The sequence below is a fragment of the Saccostrea echinata genome, unplaced genomic scaffold (assembly GCF_033153115.1).
Source record: "Saccostrea echinata isolate AGI-Se365-2 ecotype Australia unplaced genomic scaffold, CSIRO_AGI_Sech_v1 ptg000019l, whole genome shotgun sequence".
Taxonomy (NCBI): domain Eukaryota; kingdom Metazoa; phylum Mollusca; class Bivalvia; order Ostreida; family Ostreidae; genus Saccostrea; species Saccostrea echinata.
The window spans coordinates 3,417,501-3,426,956 of record NW_026889768.1 but is presented as its reverse complement, the minus strand read 5'-3'; the positions used below and the strand labels follow the sequence as shown (position 1 = coordinate 3,426,956).

Below are 9,456 nucleotides of genomic sequence, written 5' to 3'. Positions count from 1 at the left end.
ATATTTAATGAGAGCCTATATTCACATCAAAGTGGGGGTATTACTAGTGAGCATTGGCTCACAGGCTTCTTGTTCTGTTGGGAACTAATTTGAGATGCTGATTGATTGATTGTATGTTGTTTTACATCCCATTAGAGAATTTTTCACTCATATAGAGACGTTACCATATACCAGTGAAGGGCTTCAAATTTAGACCTTTACTTGGCACTCAGGGCCATTGAGCAGTGAGGGTTCTTTATCGTACCATGCTACGGGGCCTTGGTTTTTAAGGTTTCATCCGAAGGACCTGCAACTTTTACTTCAAAGTGCCAAGCACTTGGCGAAGGAACAGTTGCTACCTACTTTTTATCAATGTAGGTCAGTCGCTGCCCTGATTTGAACACAAGACCTGATGATCACGGAGCGAGTGCTCTACCGACTGCGCTACCGTGATGGTTTGAGATGCTGAAATATCATAGCAAAATAGTAGTTTGGTGTATTCTTTTTTTTGTAGCTATTTGTGTGCAGCATATTGAAAAAATTTGTAGCTATGTGGCATGTAGAAAAAGAGTTTGTAGCTATACATGTATAGCATAAAGAAAAAGTTGATAGCTTATAGCATATAGAAAAAGAAGTAGCTATACAGTGATATGATTATCATTTCAGATGGCTGAAGACTGTATACAGATATGTCAAATCCAGAAAGAGGGAAGGGCGAGTCTTCCCCATTAAAGTCAATAAAAGGTAAATAAAATACTGATGCATATCTCCACCTATACAATTGATAATTAAGTGATGCTACTGATAGTGATACTATTAAATAAGTAATACTAATGCCAAAGACATCAAATTTTCCTTACAGTGTTAGATATATGTATCTAAATTAAGAGAACAATATTCATCTGTCTTGATCTGTATGTTTGATAGCTTTTAGGCATTAAATAAAAGCAGGAATAAATCTAGATAAAATTTAGCAAGTAGCAATATTTGGTATTTTTATCCTGAAGGAAATTCAACTTTTTGCTTTAAAGAATTTCATCCATGATGGTAAAAAATAGAAAAAATGCTTTATGTTAAATTTCTGCATGATTTTATAGGATTTAGCCAACTCAGTGCCAGTCTTTGTTTTTATGCCCCCATAAATTGTAGATTTGGAGGCATATAGTTTTTGGTCTGTCCATTCGTCTGTCTGTCTGCAAAAACTTAAACCTAATTGTCCTTAACTTTTGATTGGTTGGAGCTAGAGCTTTCATATTTCACATGTATATACCCTGTAACAAGACCTTTCTTTGGGTATCAAAGTTTTTGACCCCTTTTTGTTGACCCAGGAGTTTGACTTGCATCTGAGAATTTCTTACTTTGGCCATAGCTGTCATACAGGGGCATCAGTAATTCACAAATACATCTTTTTAAAAAAAAATTTCTAGTTCTTCCATCCTCTTCCTTTTTCCTTAAATGGGAGACTGAAATTCCCTGAATTAACTTGCTTTTTCCCCTCAGAATTTGGGCCTAAATAGCTCTATCTTGGCTGCAAAATACTTAACCACCTCAATGGAATACATGTATTGCACAATAAATGAATATTGAATAAATATTACAAGGGAATTTAAATATAAAAATTAATTTGAAATCTTTCTATTGAGTACAACAGAACCCCAGTTGCCTCATTCATATACAGTGTAGATTCAAAGATTGTTCAAACCTATAATGGCAGTTAAAAGTTTTCCATGAGAATGTACATGTTGAATAGCAAGGCCATAGTTAGTCATGATAACAGACCTGCCTACTCTTCCACTTTTGGCGTATTTCTTCCACTTTTTATCACAAAATTGTGCTATTATGCCATAAAAATCGATTTTAGATGTCATGCTTAAAGATTTTGTTAACAAGAGGTTTTGTATGAACGACATACTTTTGGGCTTGAATACAACTTACTAATATGCATAGACATCGGTAAAACGCTTTATTTATCGGTGGGGGGGAGGGGGCTATGCTGGTAGTTCTTCAAGAGTTTATGGTAACTATAAGATGACTTCAAAACCTTAAGGCCACAATTAAAATAGTGTTGGTTTGGCGTTGCCAACTTAGTCTTAATATGTTTGGGTCGGTAGGTAGGGAAAATATTTTTTTTTTTAATTTAAGGACATACGCAACGTACCTTACCTACTGATAATTTTTCAAGATATTCTTAATTTAAGATTATAGTGTCATCAGATGTTCGTAGACAAAAAATCAGCCTGCATTACCAGGGGAAAAAGGCAATAAAGTTCAAACTACGTTGCGTATGTCCTTAAATTTCAGAAATAGTACATGTTGTTAGTATCTGAACGTCATGGTTTCCAATAGTTTAACGACAACCACAGTCCGAATTGATTCTCAGTTTTGTCATTGATTTTCAAACCCTATTAGTTTTAAACCTTTAATATACATAGTATTAAAAATCACTGACATTAAATTAGTGTAAATATGAATCATGTGCACGAATCCAAGCATGGCTGCTAGACTAGCAAATTGGACAGGACATTGTACCGTGAAATTTCTATTTCGAACTGGTATATCTTATTCATCAGTTTACTTTTAAAACCACATTACCACAGAGAGTCATGCCATCAACTTCTGTTATACCGAGTTTACATTTTACTGCTTTCGACAGCCATGCTTGGATTCGTGATACGCATTTATTCAACATCACATAGACGCTGAAAACTGTTTGATCAATCAAGCATTTACATGATTCTTTCCCATTCTGTATATATTACGCAAACGTACAAACACGTAAATCCTGATGAATATAACAAAATAAAAATTACAACCAGTATCTGTTGAAAAAATTCTTCGGACCGCACCGATTTATGTGAGTCGGCCGGCAACACCAAACAAAGCTAATTTTATTTTTGGCCTAACATGTGGCATGTGCTGAATCAAGCAGATGCAAATACTTCTTGGACTTCAACAATTATAACGATATGTGCAAGATTGAATTAGTTATGATATGTAAGCTATTGACCAAATAGGTCATTGTAGAGCTATGAGATTAAGACATGTTGGGATGTTAGGATGCGGATGTTTTACAGAAAAATATTTTTATGTCCTTAATTACTGTATTCAAGGTTATTTTTGCCCCATGTTATTTTCCCCCTTTCACACTTGCAAGCAATTTAGACTTGTTTTAAATTCACCCAGTCACAGTTCTGTTTAAGAAATTATACTGTGTTCTTTGAATTCACCCACCTGTGAGTAGGGCAAAAGGGGCGAAAATAAAATGGGGGCGAAAATTTCCCTGTATACCGTATATGATATCCAGCATGGAGTTTAATTTCATTTACATACAGGTGACTCTCCATGGCTGGAACTCCGATCTCTCGAAGTTCTCGATCTCTCGAAGTGAGCCTCCGGTCCCGTTTTCTTCTTCTATATAACTAAGCAAATTTACTTCAGATCTCTCGAACTTCCGATCTCTCGAAGTTCTCTATCTCTCGAACCAAGCCCTGGGTCCCGTTACACACATTTCATTGGTTTTCACTCTCTATCTCTCAAAGTTTTGATTGCGTTTGTGTACACGTCAATCAAGCGTAAAATAAATGCAGCTTGGACTTACCTGGATAACAGTGAATGCCTGGGGCTGGCATGGGGGTGTTAATTGGGTGTTTACATAGATGACACTGTACCTGTGAACATCCGAGTGTTGATATAATGTATTGGTTATAATTGGTAAATTATAAATGAATTGCTTCACAACTTATATTGACTTGACAGCGAGACGATAATTTTTAGAAAATAATTTAAGAGACGTGTCAATAATTTCCATAGATTATGAAGTTTCATAAGTCTACATAATCACAGTATGACAAACATTGCACAAGAAATCCTATCTCAAGAACTGAATACCTATTTAATACCAGAAATCTTGTGAAGGACCCGATCAAGCCCTGGGGTAGCCACACCGACGATCGCTATTCAGGTTTCATGTAATCATGAAATGGGAACAAACAAATACTAAAACTTAAAAAGACCGTTTTATTTATTCAAAATACAACCAATGTTGTTGAAATCAAGTGAATTACCTGTAAAATACGAATGAAAACGTGCAATGACATTATCAACATACACTTCCGGTATTTATAGTAGTAGAACAATGATGATCGGAACTGAAAATTCCGGATTTTATTCACTTTCTATCTCTCAAACCCCTCGATCTCTCGAACTTTTCTTGCGGTCCCTTGAACTTCGAGAGATCGAGAGTCACCTGTAGAATCAAAACGAGACATCAAAATAGATCTATAAGAATTGCACCTTTGTCTCTGAAATTCCACCAAAATAAGGATTAAGATCAAAATAAGGATTAAGGATTATTATCTGCAATAAAAAAAGGTAAACAGGTCTGTGATATGATTTTTTTTTTAAATTCTTGACTTTTAACATATGTAGTTTGCATATTTTCTTTTTTTAGCAGATTTTACCTACAAGCACTAGCATGTCTGTTTTGTTGTTTGTTATTATAAAATAGTTTTGATTAATCGATTTGATATATACTTAACTTGTTCATCATTTAGATGAAAGAAGTAGGACATTGGTGAAGGATCCTTCTAAACGTCAGAGGAAATCACAATCATCAGAGGTGTTAAACAAACGATTAAAAACAGAGGGGGAACAGGAAGAACCAGGAACCTCTAACAGGGAAAACTTCACTGAAATAAAGTCAATCTCTGCAGGTATATATTTGTTTTTGATGGCAAAAAGAGTACAGTGATATTGTAAAAATGAAGTGCAAGCTGCAGTACTTGTGTATATTTCTGCATAGCCCACCCCCTACCAAAAGGAAAAGTAAAAAAAAATTGTCTTGAAACAGAATTCTATGGATTTCTGCAGAGCAAAATTCCACAGAGTTCTGAAGATTTTCATGGAAAATGTATAAAATCTCATTGCTGTTCACACACCATTATTTCTTTGTCATATTTGGTTACCTGTTCCTCCGGTGACCTATAGTCTTTCGTCATCTGTCATCATGCATAACTTTTCACATAGCCACTGGGCCTATTAAACAAACAAAATTACCTCAAGGCATCTTTGGATGAAGGGGATTCAAGGATTCATTTCATTTTTTTCCCAAATAAAGAATCTGTTTCCTTTTCAAATGGAGATAACTAAGAAACAGTGAAAATGTGATTGGGTTATTTAAAGGTTTTATCGTCTCTAGAATCATCCAATGATGAATTATTAAACTTTGTGGAAGCTTTCTTATGTAATGAAGATTAAGTTTGTACAAAAGCCTCAAAACAATGTACCTTTGGATGGGAATGGACACAAAAAAGGGCCCAAATGTTTGAAAGATATGTAAAGTAAAATCTGTAAAAGTCTTTCTCTCTCAATGATATTGTGATACAGATTGTAAAATTCATATGGTGTCATTATGAAGTATATAGAGTCAATTCTGCACAATGTAGTTAGGAAGAACTAAAAACTTGCACAAAAAATACTCCAAAGCAATTAAGGGTTCAAATGTTATTGAAATTTTCTCCTAGAGTGTTAATACAAATCTAAGTCATTGCTGTTTTATTTGGGGCGGATGGAGACTCCGTCTTAAGTTTAACAAAGAGTAAAATTAACCTATAATGTTGTGCAGAATAAACTGTCATAAGCTCACCTGAGCTGAAAGCTCAAGTGAGCTTTTCTGATCCATCCATCCATCTCTGACATTTTTGACTTCTTCTGAAGAACCACTGGGCCCATTTTATTGATTTGAATTATTGGCATGATTTGAATGAACTTGAATCTACACTAACTGAGGATGCTAACATATTTCTTTGGCAAATCATGGCTTTAGAAGTTTTTAAAAGATTTTTTTCCTATAAGTCTTATCTTCTATTGTGGCCCCACCCTGTCCCCAGGGGTCATAATTTGAACAAACTTGAATTTACACTAATTGAGGATGCTTCCATATAAATATGACCAATCATGGCTTTGCTGTTCTTGAGAAGATTTTTAAAGATTTTTACTGTGTATATCTATGTAAACCTTGGATTGTCCATTGTGGCCCCACCTATACCTGGGTGTCATGATTTGAACAAACTTGAATCTACACTACCTTAGGGTGCTTCCATATAAATATGACCAATCACATGGCTCTGCTGTTCTTGAGAAGAAGATTTTTAAAGATTTTTCCTATGTATTTCTTTGGATATCTTTGATGATTCATTGTGGCCCTATGCTACCCCCAAGGTCATGATTTGAACAAATTTGAATCTACACAACCTGAGGATGTTTCCACATAAGTTTCATCTTTCTTGGCACAGTAGTTCTGGAGAAGAAGGTTTTTCCTATGTATTCCTATGTAAATTTTGATCATCCATTGTTGCCCCACCCTACCCCCAGGAGGCATGATTTGAATAAACTTGAATCTACACTGCCCGAGGATGCTTCTATATAAATATGACCAATCATGGCTTAGTGGTTCTGAAGAAGATTTTTAAAGATTTTTCCTTTGTATTTCTATTGATATCTTTGATGGTTCATTGTGGCCCCATCCTACCCCTGGGGTCTTAATTTGAACAAATTTGAATATACACTACCTGAGGATATTTCCACATAAGTTTCATTTTTCCTGGCCAGTGGTTCTGGAGAAGAAGATTTTTAAAGATTTTTCCTAAGTATTGCTATGTAAATCTATGACCATCAATTGTGGACTGCCTTACCCCAAGGGGTCATGATTTGAACAAATTTGAATCCACACTACATGAGGTTGCTTCCATATACATATGACCAATCATGGCTAAGTGGTTCTTGAGAAGAAGATTTTTTAAAGATTTTTCCTGTGTATTCCTATGTAAATATTTGATCATCCTTTGTGGCCCCGCCCTTCCCCCAGGGGGTTATGATTTGAAGAAACTTGAATCTACACTACCTGAGGATGTTTCCACATAAGTTTCATCTTTCCTGTCTTGGTGATTCTTGAGAAGATTTTTAAAAGATGCCATTAATTTTCAATTATTTGTAATTATATCCCCTAGGTATAAGGCGTGGCCTTCATTTGAACAATTTGAATTCCCTTTACCCAAGGATACTTTTTGGCAAGTTTGGTTGAAATTGGCCCATTGGTTCTTGAGAAGAAATCAGAAATGTTATAAGTTTACAGACAGACAGATAGATGACGGACAAAATGTGATCAGAAAAGCTCGCTTGACCTTTCAGCTCAGGTGAGCTAAAAATTTGCTGATAAAGAACAGAAGGGCTATTGTGACTCAGATGAGTGATGTGGCCCATGAGCATCTTGTCTAGTTAAGTTTGATCTTCATGTACATATGGAAAACATATAGTAATTAAACTGATTGCATGACTTTATTTTGAAGTTGTTGAGACATGCAATAATGGCAGGGGTAAGTGTTAAAAATCATTATATATTTAATCAATATTAAATCCACCACTTTTGACTCCAGAAATAATTCATAAAGATCAATATAATCACTATTAAATCCAGCATATTTTTCTCCTGCAATCAATCTCAATAATCACTATAAATCCTGCACTTGTAACTCCAGGAGGACATGTATTACTAGTAGATGATTCAGACTTCCATCTGATCTGATCCTCAAGAATGAAAATGAGTCTTTGATCACTATTTTTTTTTCTCCTGTATAATCACTTAAAACCCTGTGCCCTATTTTACAAAAGAACTTGTGACTAAGACCAAAATGTTATTCTGCAAATAACTCTGTTTTACATTAATTTGAAAATGGTTTTAACCCTTTAAAAATGGATTTAGAAAGATATCTTTATGCTAGCAATCTTTAAGATAATTATTAATTTTGCAAGATATTACAATCAACAGAATTTTTGGTCGTAGTCATAAGATTTTTTGTAAACGGGCCCTAGCTGATCTCTTAAAGTGAAAGTAATGCATATTCTATTTTAATTCACCCTCAATACCAATATAAGTTTAGGGGTGTGCAATTACCATCGCCCGACGCCCGGGGCTATCAATTTTAGAGATCGGGCTATGATAAATCTATACTGCGTTAGCCCGTTGGGCTAGTAAATCTAAAATGAACGTATACTTATATTTACGTCGACTGAATTGATGTACAAATTAAATTTATTGTAAAATCATAACGAATCTTTAATTCCTTTTAACCTATATGTATTGTGTGTTGCTATCGCCAGTCGTTTCAGTGACAATTATAGTCAATAAAAATAGGGAGAAGTACCTGACAATAACAAAGCACAAACCATTATTTGTTTTATTTATTTCAATTTAATGTTTTTTTTTTAACCTTTTTGTTATGCTTATACATGTATTGTTTTCGGTAGTTAATAGGCTAGTGACTGGCAACCTCGGGCTAGTAACTTTGTTACTGCCACTAGCCCGACGGGCTAGGAACTAAATTTTGTAATTGCACACCCCTGAAGTTGGTAATTTTCCTAAGAACTGTTGGGATTGTCTTTTTAGCTCACATGAGCCAAAGGCTCAAGTGAGCTTTTCTGATCAAAATTTGTCCGTTGTCTGTCGTCGTTGTCGTTGTCGTGGTCGTTGTCGTCGTTGTTGTAAACTTTTCACATTTTCATCTTCTTCTCAAGAACCACTGGGCCAATTTCAAACCAAACTTGCCACAAAGTATCCTTGGATAAAGGGGATTCGAGTTTGTTCAAATAAAGGGCCACGTCTTCTTCCAAGGGGAGATAATTAAGAATTCGTGAAAAATTAATGGCATCATTAAAAAATCTTCTTCTCAAGAACCACTGTGCTTGAAAATATGAAACTTATGTGGAAGCATCCTCAGGTAGTGTAGATTCAAGTTTGTTCAAATCATGACCCCTGGGGGTCAGATGGGGCCACAATGGGCGATCAAAATTTACATAGGAATATATAGGAATAATCTTTAAAAATCTTCTTCTCAAGAACAGCAAAGCCATGATTGGTCATATTTATATGGTAGCATCCTCAGATAGTGTAGATTCAAGTTTGTTCAAATCATGACCCCCTGGGGTCGGGTGGGGCCACAATGGGCGATCAAAGTTTTACATAGGAATACATAGGTTAAATCTTTAAAAATCTTCTACTCAAGAACAGCAAAGCCATGATTGGTCATATTTATATGGTAGCATCCTCAGATAGTGTAGATTCAAGTTTTTTCAAATCATGACCCCCTGGGGTCGGGTGGGGCCACAATGGGAGATCAAAGTTTTACATAGGAATATATAGGAAAAATCTTTAAAAATCTTCTTCTCAAGAACAGCAAAGCCATGATTAGTCATATTTACATGGAAGCATTCTCAGGTAGTGTAGATTCAAGTTTGTTCAAATCATGACCCCTGGGGGTCGGGTGGGGCCACAATGGGCGATCAAAGTTTTACATAGGAATATATAGGAAAAATCTTTAAAAATCTTCTTCTCAAGAACAGCAAAGCCATGATTGGTCATATTTACATGGAAGCATCCTAAGGTAGTGTAGATTCAAGTTTGTTCAAATCATGACCCCCGGG

At 35.4% G+C, this 9,456-nt stretch overlaps 1 protein-coding gene across 1 annotated transcript in view; it reads left to right on the top strand.

Annotated features, from left to right (window-relative positions):
- Positions 1-4,611: 4,611 nt before the first annotated feature.
- Positions 4,612-9,456, top strand: part of LOC133189677 (sacsin-like) — a 54,689-nt gene continuing 49,844 nt past the window's right edge. Inside the window, exon 1 of the mRNA XM_061325075.1 lies at positions 4,612-4,691. The gene's annotated coding sequence lies outside the window, so the exon portion shown is untranslated. The remainder of the gene's footprint in view (positions 4,692-9,456) is intronic.